Below are 10,221 nucleotides of genomic sequence, written 5' to 3' on the forward strand. Positions count from 1 at the left end.
CCTCCGTAACACTCACCATGGGCGTGCACTCTTGCATCCACCCACTAACGCGCTCCGATGTGCCCTCACGCACACGTGCCACAACCAACTCAGGTGTGCTCCCTCGCACACGTTCGACCATTCCAGGTGTGCATTCTCGCACACTCTTGCCATTCTTCCCATACGTGCATCCTCGCACCCGCTCCACCACCAACTCACTCTCCGTGTCACACTCCGTACACTCCGAAGTGCATTCTCGCTCGCACTCGGTATCACTCCCACACTTTATAACACGCTCACTCTTTGACGCACACTTTTTCCTCACACGTGCGCCATTTCCACTCACACGGGACCCTTCACCAACGCCCGGATGCTTTCTCGATCCCAAGCGCGCGAAAATTCTTTTGTCGTCAAACATCCTCCTGCAAAATCTCCCCGCACAATACACAGCATGACTCACCTGGGGGATTCTCTTCTCCACGCGCACCTGCAAATCTTTATAAGGATTAGCAAGTACGGCATCAGGATGTGAACTTAGACTTTGTGCACAATCCATTCCTTCCTCCTGCTGCGAGTGCTTTTCTAAGTCCCCGGTCTCTCCAATTTCAATTCCCAGCACTTTTTCTTTGACGACCGCTGGCTTTATTAAAATTCCCTCTACCTCAGCGGTCGCCGGCTTTTTCATACCCCGGGTCGCGATGTCTACCCCAGTCCAGTTACCTGTGCTTTCCTCCGCCTCACTCAACCAGCGCTTCTCGACCCGCTTTACCTCGTCGTGCACCCCTGGGACCTACTCGCCCAATCTGCGGTCAATGTTCTCCCCCGCCTTTTTCAATCTGGCCATTCGATCCATCTCTTCGTTCAGTTCCTGTCTTGACACTCCCATCCTCACTAATAATCGCGTCATGAGGGCGTCCAAATCTATCACAGCCATTTGCGCAGCGGGCGCGGCCCTCGCTGCCATGTGCGAGGCGCCATTTTGTGTGTCTGAACCCTCCGCAGCCCAATGCGTATTGCGCTCCTCCATTACTCCCAAATCCTCCCCGGGGTCCTGGGTCGATTCTACCCCACCTAACTCCCCAACCGGCATCCGATCACCTTGACCATCCATGGCGCGATTTTTAAATTTGGGATATTCTAAAACAAAATTTTGGGCCACTCGTAATTTGAGCGCGCTAAGCGCTTCAGGTCCGAATCTCGCTCCCGACACCAAATGTTACGGAACCCAACGTCGGCCTCTGTTCCCCTTATCGAGGGGGGATTAATCCCCTCGTTTATGACTGACCGACGTGGTCCCTGATGCTGCCCAGCTACCTCCGGAAAGGCAGGTGCACAGCCCCGTTCGTACCGCGGACAGATGTTAATTGCCGAGCGGTTTTAGCAACCGCGGCACGAACTATTAACAAGGACTAGACCCAATCCTTGAACGTTGGCCAAATCGTGCCACAGGTTTTCAATGGGGAAAAGACAAAGACGAACGGATGTGAAGAAGAGCAGAACAAAGGTAGGAAATACGAATATGATTTATTTACTATTATTTTGTACACCCAAAAGAAACCGAGGAAAGATAAGAAAATAAAATACAGAAGAAGAAGACACAGTGCAAATTAGCTTACCTATTACAGTCTTACTTAACCCCAAGGACAAGACAAAGACAGACTACGAGCACACTTACATGGGGGATGATGGCAGGAACGAATGCTGGAGGTGGCTAGCTGGAGGGAGAGGAAGGTCCATGGGAACTGGGTCACGGTCGGGCCGGGGGCGGCAGCTCCGTTCCTCCGCGGCCACGGTCGGCACCGCCGTCCACGCCCAAGCTGCGGTCATGCGAGCTGCCGCGGTACGAGCTCCGCCGGTTCAAGCTGTTGCTGTTGTTCGAGCTCCGCTGGTGGAGTCAAAGCTGCTTGGTGGAGTCAAAGCTGCGTGGTACTGCTCGTGGTACTGCCTCTGGCCTCATCTGCCGCATCTCTCTCTCTCTCTCTCTCTCTCTCTCTCTCTCTCTCTCTCTCTCTCTCTCTCTCTCTTCACCGCAGCACTTGACCGCCTGGATGCTCTCTCTCCGACTCTCTCTCAGAGGCTTCCGCGTGCGCTTTTATAGCGCGCCTCGAGATCAATCCGCGGGCTCCCAGGGCACGCCTACCGGGTCGCTCACTGCAGTGCCGGTTGGCTGGCACGGGCTCTTTCGCTCCACCTTTGATGACGATCGGCGGCCAACGCCCTGGATTTGGCCGCTCCTCCCCCTTCTTCTCCGATCTGACCGCGTGTTCAATGGTGGTGTTTTGCGGCGAAAACCACAAAGCAGCAGCGGCGAATGCAGAAAACCGCACGTGGAAAACCGCCCAATGCAGTTGGCAATTGATGCCAAAAGGGGAATGCGTTTGGAAGTGGAGGCTTTGGGGAATTTGAAAAGGGATTCTACCTTGTTTGAATTCGGTGCAATGGAGTGTTAATTAATGGAAGACAAAGCCTTAATCTAATACACATAATAAGGAGATAACTACTGAACAAAGGAAATCTATGATTGGCTACGTGATTGTATATGGAATAACTACGGGAACGACCTTTGACCTTTATACACAACAAATGGAGGAAGGAGGATGATATTTTACAACAATTAAACACAATTATCATTTCCATAACAATATAATAAATTCTTTTGCAACAGTCTGAGCTTGGTCAGATGATCATTCTTTGGGGGGTAAACCCAGACATAACGAGATCAGAATCATTGATGAAACGACACTTAAGAACCAACCTGGACCATTTGAAACCAGATATGGCTTCTCGAGTGTACCCAGAGCCAACTTAAGCATAAGTTGCATCATAACAAGTCAGCAAGGAGCCACTCACTTCACACCAGGGATCCAGTGTTCTCCCACAATTTTGGTGCAGGTGCTGTTTGGTTCCTTGGCGATGTCATAGCCAAACCTGGGCCACTGTCGCATACAATATGCTTGCATGATGGGTGGGTTGTCCGTCGACACCAGGACCACGTTCTCTACCGTCATTGCAGCCCCATCAAACCTCCAATACCGCCTGTCATTATAGCCTGAACAGCAACAACCCATTGTTGTGCCTGCACCTGGGAATGTCGTGCCTCTAACGGGCGTCTCTGATCCACTCATGCCTGAAATCGATGCTGCTGTTCCACCTGAAGGCAGCGATGTTAGCTCTCCTGGACACCTGCTACGCAGCTCATCCAGAAACAGCGACACCAACTCTCCTGTACACCTGCCACACCGATCAACCAGAATCAGCGACACCAACTCTCCTGCACACCTGCTACACAGCTCATCCAGAAACAGCGACACAAACTCTCCTGCACACCTGCTTACACAGCTCATCCAGAAACAGCGACACCAACTCTCCTGCACACCTGCTACACAGCTCATCCAGAAACAGCGACACTAACTCTCCTGCACACCTGCCACGCAGCTCATCCAGAAACAGCGACACAAACTCTCCTGCACACCTGCCACACCGATCAACCAGAAACAGCGACACCAACTCTCCTGTACACCTGCCAGGCAGCTCATCCAGAAACAGCGACACCAACTCTCCTGCACACCTGCCACGCAGCTCATCCAGAAACAGCGACACCAACTCTCCTGTACACCTGCCACGCAGCTCATCCAGAAACAGCGACACCAACTCTCCTGTACACCTGCCACGCAGCTCATCCAGAAACAGCGACACCAACTCTCCTGTACACCTGCCACACAGCTCATCCAGAAACAGCGACACCAACTCTCCTGCACACCTGCTACACAGCTCATCCAGAAACAGCGACACCAACTCTCCTGCACACCTGCCACACCGATCAACCAGAAATAGCGACACCAAATCTCCTGCACACCTGCTGCACAACTCATCCAGGGGTCGATGTGTGATGTATGCAACATCTAGACCTCACCCGCAGCAACATGTAACAACTGGATATGGATGTACACGTCGCTTCCAGGTTGGTGGGCGTGGGGGGCGGCGTTGTGCTTGCTGCTCGCACAATAAACCACTTTTAAATGAGCTGAATTGGTGGAACTATACAGCACACCCATCATGGGTCTTCCAACGACACAGTACTACTGTACTAACTAATGGTAATCTCCCATATAAAACACAATGTGTGTGTGTCTGTCCCCCTTCATAAGGATAGGTTTTAAAGGCTTCGAGTCGTGCTTTAGGAGGGATTTGAGTGGGGGGCAGGGGGGGTTTCATTGGCATTCTTTGAACATGACTGTGTGTCCACCGGTTAAAACACCTAAAGGACCCAGAAGACCCAAAGGACCCCAAATACCTGAAGACCCCAAATACCCTGTATACTGTTAAATACACAAAAGACTATGAAGGACCCAGAGGACCTCAAGGACTCTGAAGACCCAAAATACCCTGAAGACACAATGGACCCCAAAGACCCAATGAACCCCGAAGACCCTGAAGACCAAAAAGCCTCTGAGGATCCAAAAGACCCAAACAACCCCAAGGACCCACTGACCCAGAGGACCCAAATGACTCAAAAGACCCCAAGGATGCAGAAGACCCCCAAGGACTCTGAAGACCCAAATGAGCTTGAAGACCCCAAGGACCCAGAAGTCCCCCAAGGGCTTTGAAGAGCCAAAATACCCTGAAGACCCAATGGGCCCCAAAAACCTAAAATACCCTGAAGACTGTTAAAGACCCAAAATACCATAAAGACCCTGAAGACTGAGAAGACTAAAAATATCCCAAAGACTCTTAAAGACCGAAAAGACCCAGAAGACTGAAAAGACCTGAAAGATCCCAAATACCCAAACAATCCAAAAGACTGAAAAGATCCCAAAGACTCTTAAAGACCATGAGGACCCCAAAGACCCAAATTACCCCTAAGACTCAAAGACCAAAAAGACCCCAAAGGCCCAAAGGATCCAAAGACCCCAAGACCCAAAATATCCTGAAGACCCCAAGAAGACCGAAAAGACACAGAAGACCGAAAAGACCCAGAAGACCAAAAAGACCCAAAAGACCCAGAAGACCGAAAAGACCCAGAAGACCGAAAAGACCAAAAAATCCCAAAAGACCGAAAAATCCCCAAAGACCCAAAAAGACCTGAAATATCCCAAAGACCCAAACAATCCAATACCCAAATTACCCCTAAGACTCAAAATTAATGCTTCAATCCCTTCCCCTACCACAAGTCTTGTCTTACCTTTCCCATTTCCTCATGTTCTTCCGTCATTACATATTGTTATGAATTTTGGGGTAGAGTGATATATAGATCAGGTAGATCTGTGTAGGTATCATGCTCCGATTGTCGTGATAGGGAGCCCCACATGTAATAAGTTTGTTTCGGCGGTTTGTTCGCGTAAGTGTATCTTTGTGATCATACAAGGATGATCCTTGTGATAACTAGAGGAGGGATTATGCTAATTCCACTGTTCGTGAGACCTGTGATTTATCCTTCGTCCCGTATGGCAACGCACTAGACACGTATAGCAGGTAGGCCCAAAAGCACCACACACACTAATTAAATCACCCCCCCCCCCCCCCCCCCACCCCCACCATAAAACTCACTGGAGGCCAGTTTGAAGCACTGCTGATGGAACCGCAGCCACCTACACCACCAACTTGTATAGCCACACACATAGCACAGGCAGGCCAGGAGCCACGCCCAGAAGGACTCGCTATTGGGGAGGAGTCGACCAACCAAAGGCTAGAGTAAGGAAGGACTGGTGATTGGCCAGGGGCGGGGCAAGAAGTTTCCCATGGATTGGTGGAGGGAAGGCTGAGAGGGAAGCAGAGGACTGATTGGCAGGGCAGGCCGATGCCGTCGAAGGGTGGCCTGAGGGCATTGGTGGAGAGCTGGACAATGTAGTGGTGGCCTGCGGGGATTGGTGAAAAGTGCCGGTGACGTCATGAGACGGCAATAAAAGAACTGGCTGGCTGGCATTTTGCCCTTCTCATTTTTGGATCCCTTCGTGCCCGGACCTCTTCCCTCTGCTGCCTCTTGAATACCTTTGCCCTCGACCTCTTGCTCCTCTCACCACCTTTGCCCATGACCTCTTGCTCCTCTCGCCCACCTCTGCCCTCGACTCTTGCTTCTGGTGCCTGCGTACGAGTGCTGTGGCGTGAGATGGACCGTGCAGCGAGGCCTGTTTTCGCGCCAAGGTCGGGCGCTTTTCCCACCAAGCGGAGCCGCGTCAGGACTGCGCGCTTGAAGTCTGATGATCCCTGACACACCAGCCGAGTTGCGATAAGTCCCCACAATAAAACACACAACGTTTCTTTTCATTTAAAGTTTCCCTTCATCTGTGTGCAAGTCTGGTGTGGCAGCGCTCCATTTTAGGACATTTTTCATTGTTCTCGGGTTCCGTAAAATAAACCCCTTTTAATTTTGTACATAAAATCCGGTTCGTTTGAGTTACTTTGAGAAGGGTGAGAACATAATCAAGGACGTCCAGGTAAGTCGGTACTCTTCTTCCTCCTCGCGTATCATCCGCCATCAATTGGAGTTGAACGCCTTCATTAACGCTCGTTTCCATCCGTGGCTTACTCTCGGTCTTAACTGAGAGCAGTCACAGGACAATATTATTCCTTAATTGACTCATTAAAATGGTGGAATAGTTAACTCTTTCTCTTCCCTTATCCATCTTATTATTATACCATTACCAACTTCACTGAAACTGATACAACAGCCTGGTTCCTCGACGTAATGGTTTATTGCAGTCGAAACAACATCGAATTCACAATCTCTCGAGATTCCCTAAAAATCTGTGGAATTGACACAAGTGATTGTGAGTAGCCCAATTGTGTTCATAAATGATCCTAAATTAATTATCTTCTTGATACATACATATATATATATATATATATATACACACGTTCAAATTAAATAACGATCAAACGTTTAATTCACAATCTCGTGAGATTCCATCATCTCACGATTCTTCAATAAACATAGTCAATGTCGATAAGCTAAATGATAAACAACATATGAGGTTATTGGTAATGGGAAAAAAAAAATATATATATATATATATATATATGTACACCAACTCCTCCGATAAGGATCTTTATTATGATACGAGGTTTATGGTTCTCGGCTGAGTAGTTTAAGAGAAAACCGTCGGAAAGACAGACAAACAGAATAAGACTTTTATTACAAATAAAAAGGCTCAAACGTAATAAAATATAGTACAATATCAGAAAACTTAAAGTACAATCAAGGAATCTCATCAGTCAACAAGTTAAACTAAACAAAATAGATTCTAACAAATCAGACTCCAATAATTAGTCCATGCATCACCCACGCCTTCACGAATTTGGGGCCACGACAGAGTTAGAGACAGACAGAGACAAAGAGACAGACAGACAGAGAGCTGCCCTGACGAATCCGGGCAGCAGGGAGTTATGGGGAGGATTTGGTCCCGGACTTGCATTGGGAGGAGAGGGGAGGGAGGAGGTACAACCACCGCAAAGAGGCGTCCCCGATAGTTGGATTGATGGTTGAAACAGCTACTGATGATCAAATCAAAACATTTAGTTTGTGTGTCACAAAATCTACTTTTCAGAGAATCTATATTGGGTCATTGTGTCACCTTTTTGAAAACCTGGTTATACAATCCTAAATTAGTCTATGATGTGTCCTCAATGAGATGTTGAGAATGATCTCTACTAGCTATCACCCTTCAAATTACTTCATTATCACCCTTCAAAGTTCATTAGTATACCTTTGCTTTTTTTCTTTTTTTTGTGTACTTAGTCAAGGCTCATATAAGAGCTAACACAATCATAGAACATCTAATAAAGGGAGTTGGAGACAAGAGGGTAGGGGGGAAGGGGAGGGGGAGAGAGGGAAGCACAACAATAGTAGGGAACAGGGACATCGGGAGATCTGTGAAAGGGAAAGGGCTGGGCTGGGGTACATGGGATAAACAAGATGGACACTACAGGGAATTTCAGGAAAGAAAACGGAATTTGAAGGGGGTAGATTTGGGGTGAATTACTGGGGGTAGGAAAGATCAAGGCTTTGGATGGGGGGGAAAGATATGAGATGGTGGTGAACAGCTGTTTTAAAGACCTGGAGGGATGAGTGGGATTGAAGAGGGAGGAGTAGGATTGAAGAGGAAGGAGTGGGATTGAAGAGGGAGGAGTGGGATTGAAGAGGGAGGATTGGGATTGAAGAGGGAGGAGTGGGATTGAAGAGGGAGGAGTGGGATTGAAGAGGGAGGAGTGGGATTGAAGAGTGAGGAGTGCGATTTAAGAGTGAGGAGTGCGATTGAAGAGGGAGGAGTGGGATTGAAGAGGGATGAGTGGGATTGAAGAGGGAGGAGTGGGATTGAAGAGGGAGGAGTGGGTTTGAAGAGGGAGGAGTGGGTTTGAAGAGGGAGGAGTGGGTTTGAAGAGGGAGGAGTGGGATTGAAGAGGGAGGAGTGGGATTGAAGAGGGAGGAGTGGGATTGAAGAGGGAGGAGTAGGATTGAAGAGGGAGGAGTAGGATTGAAGAGGGAGGAGTAGGATTGAAGAGGGAGGAGTGGGATTGAAGAGGGAGGAGTAGGATTGAAGACGGAGGAGTAGGATTGAAGAGGGAGGAGTGGGATTGAAGAGGGAGGAGTGGGATTGAAGAGGGAGGAGTGGGATTGAAGAGGGAGGAGTAGGATTGAAGAGGGAGGAGTAGGATTGAAGAGGGTGGAGTGGGTTTGAATTGGGAGGAGTGGGTTTGAATTGGGAGGAGTGGGATTGAAGAGGGAGAAGTGGGTTTGAATTTGGAGGAGTGGGTTTGAATTGGGAGGAGTGGGATTGAAGAGGGAGGAGTGGGATTGAAGAGGGAGGAGTGGGATTGAAGAGGGAGGAGTGGGATTGAAGAGGGAGGAGTGGGATTGAAGAGGGAGGAGTGGGATTGAAGAGGGAGGAGTGGGATTGAAGAGGGAGGAGTGGGATTGAAGAGGGAGGAGTGGGATTGAAGAGGGAGGAGTGGGATTGAAGAGTGAGGAGTGCGATTTAAGAGTGAGGAGTGGGATTGAAGAGGGATGAGTGGGATTGAAGAGGGAGGAGTGGGATTGAAGAGGGAGGAGTGGGTTTGAAGAGGGAGGAGTGGGTTTGAAGAGGGAGGAGTGGGTTTGAAGAGGGAGGAGTGGGTTTGAAGAGGGAGGAGTGGGATTGAAGAGGGAGGAGTGGGATTGAAGAGGGAGGAGTGGGATTGAAGAGGGAGGAGTGGGATTGAAGAGGGAGGAGTAGGATTGAAGAGGGAGGAGTAGGATTGAAGAGGGAGGAGTAGGATTGAAGAGGGAGGAGTGGGATTGAAGAGGGAGGAGTGGGATTGAAGAGGGAGGAGTGGGATTGAAGAGGGAGGAGTAGGATTGAAGAGGGAGGAGTAGGATTGAAGAGGGTGGAGTGGGTTTGAATTGGGAGGAGTGGGTTTGAATTGGGAGGAGTGGGATTGAAGAGGGAGAAGTGGGTTTGAATTTGGAGGAGTGGGTTTGAATTGGGAGGAGTGGGATTGAAGAGGGAGGAGTGGGATTGAAGAGGGAGGAGTGGGATTGAAGAGGGAGGAGTGGGATTGAAGAGGGAGGAGTGGGATTGAAGAGGGAGGAGTGGGATTGAAGAGGGAGGAGTGGGATTGAAGAGGGAGGATTGGGATTGAAGAGGGAGGAGTGGGATTGAAGAGGGAGGAGTGGGATTGAAGAGGGAGGAGTGGGATTGAAGAGGGAGGAGTGGGATTGAAGAGGGAGGAGTAGGATTGAAGAGGGAGGAGTGGGATTGAAGAGTGAGGAGTGCGATTTAAGAGTGAGGAGTGGGATTGAAGAGGGATGAGTGGGATTGAAGAGGGAGGAGTGGGATTGAAGAGGGAGGAGTGGGTTTGAAGAGGGAGGAGTGGGTTTGAAGAGGGAGGAGTGGGTTTGAAGAGGGAGGAGTGGGTTTGAAGAGGGAGGAGTGGGATTGAAGAGGGAGGAGTGGGATTGAAGAGGGAGGAGTGGGATTGAAGAGGGAGGAGTGGGATTGAAGAGGGAGGAGTGGGATTGAAGAGGGAGGAGTAGGATTGAAGAGGGAGGAGTAGGATTGAAGAGGGAGGAGTAGGATTGAAGAGGGAGGAGTGGGATTGAAGAGGGAGGAGTGGGATTGAAGAGGGAGGAGTGGGATTGAAGAGGGAGGAGTAGGATTGAAGAGGGAGGAGTAGGATTGAAGAGGGTGGAGTGGGTTTGAATTGGGAGGAGTGGGTTTGAATTGGGAGGAGTGGGATTGAAGAGGGAGAAGTGGGTTTGAATTTGGA

This window comes from Myxine glutinosa, chromosome 1, assembly GCF_964187855.1.
Source record: "Myxine glutinosa chromosome 1, kmMyxGlut1.1, whole genome shotgun sequence".
NCBI classification, from domain to species: Eukaryota; Metazoa; Chordata; class Myxini; order Myxiniformes; family Myxinidae; genus Myxine; species Myxine glutinosa.